The sequence below is a fragment of the Drosophila eugracilis genome, unplaced genomic scaffold, assembly GCF_018153835.1.
Source record: "Drosophila eugracilis isolate 14026-0451.02 unplaced genomic scaffold, ASM1815383v1 contig_632, whole genome shotgun sequence".
NCBI lineage: Eukaryota > Metazoa > Arthropoda > Insecta > Diptera > Drosophilidae > Drosophila > Drosophila eugracilis.
Window position 1 is genome coordinate 1 of NW_024573517.1, and position 1,845 is coordinate 1,845.

Below are 1,845 nucleotides of genomic sequence, written 5' to 3' on the forward strand. Positions count from 1 at the left end.
GCTCAATATTGTTAATGTAGTCTATTGAAATGGTCATTTGTGTGGGCCAATCCAGGGCCCAAAACAAGTGTGTTCAACAGACTTGGGACCATATGCGAGCATTAGAATGTCTTGCTGTCTCTCTGCCCAGCGGGGGTGGCCATCACATTAATTGAAAATTTTGGTAGAATCTGGTCTTTGGGTAATGGTAAAGTAGGAGAGGGGATATTCAGGGGTTTCTAATTGTTTAAAACGATTCTGATTGTCTTGGGAATTTAATAGTTAATATGAATGAATGCTTAGTAGATGGTTCTTTATCCTTATCCAGATTCTTTTAAGATATAGAATCGTAATGTAAAGGGTGGCCTACGACAGATTTGCGTCTTTAAAACCAATATTTATCAATATTTTCCAACTTTCTTCAGACTAAACTTAATCATTTCGTAAACCGCAAACCTTCTACTAAATATCTGAGACATTGACAATGACATTCGAAATATCAAACTCAAAATTATCGATAGTTCAAAAAGCAAACGCTACAGGGGCCACCATGTATATTAGAAACTCAAGTTCCTTAAGCTGGCTGTATTGCATCAGTTTAAAGAAAGGTCACAGTGGGAGTTCATAGATTACAAAACTAATAAAATGTTGCAATAAGATTGCCTAAATTGCATCAAGAAACCCCGAGTGCAATGTTTTGTTGCATATTGTTGGACAGCCAAGATGCCTATCTACCCGTATCCTTGAAGATCTTAGAAAGAGACTGACTGATCCTGCGACCCCAAAAGGGTTCTTCACCCCTCGAATATCCCGCGGTGAACCGTTCTTTTGAGCACCCATAATTACTAGGCTCATTGCAGCCGAGTTACGCTTGATCGTTTTCAAATTGCAAGCGGAGCACACTTCCGCCCCAGAAAGTGAACTTTAAGGATCGGTTCAAGGAGTTGACATAATTGTGCCAGCAGCGGAATGGAAGGAGGAAGGAGGTCCACAGGCTGCACATTTTGTAACGTTTTGAAAAAAAGGTGCAACCCCCTTTTTCGGCAAGAAGTTAACCCATCTGCCTGTTCTTTTCCCCCTTTCTGCATTCCTTGCCTACCCTAGAAAATGGGTGTGGCATTATCGGGGATTTCTGTGCAATCCCTCTTACCCAATGGCCCACTCCAAAGTACAGTTTAGTCATTAGAGCAAGAGCACAAATCTTGGAAAATCATTAAGCGCATTTTCCAATTGATTTCACTGCTCGAAGCGACCACAGCACGAAGACAAAACTTGACCAAAATCAATAAGCAGCCCGAAAGGCAACCGCAAGGCAATACATTGACAAGTTGGAAAAGGGACGCCGAAGGGAAGTGACTCGGAGATTGTCACTGCGGCTTGGGTGTCTGACCATTCATCCATGGATCGGGCCAGACAATGACTACACCCATCATGTTAAGATTTTTGGGAACCATTTTCAACGTTTTGGAAAAGTTGATGGATGAGAAAGCTATTTAAAAATTGTCAACAAAAATCTACAAAGTACAAACAAATACAAATTTACAGATATAAATTGTTTAATATTTCATAATTTATTTTTAAAGAAAATAAAACATTAATATTAGAAACAAAATTTCCGCAAAATTCCCAATATAATAGTAATTTTAGTAATGGTTCTTAAAAGGGCATCTCAGGGTCTAAACTGCCTTTTGTTTACCTAACCAATACTGAAATTGTGTCGCATTGTTGCAGTATTGCTGATGGGAGACCCCCCTCTGCTCCCTCCCGTTTTCCAGGTCTTGTCTGCCCATCGATTCGCAAAGGAAAAACGCAAACAAAAACCGAAAAACCAAAAGTGAAAATTGCTTTCGGGCAGCATCTTTTTAC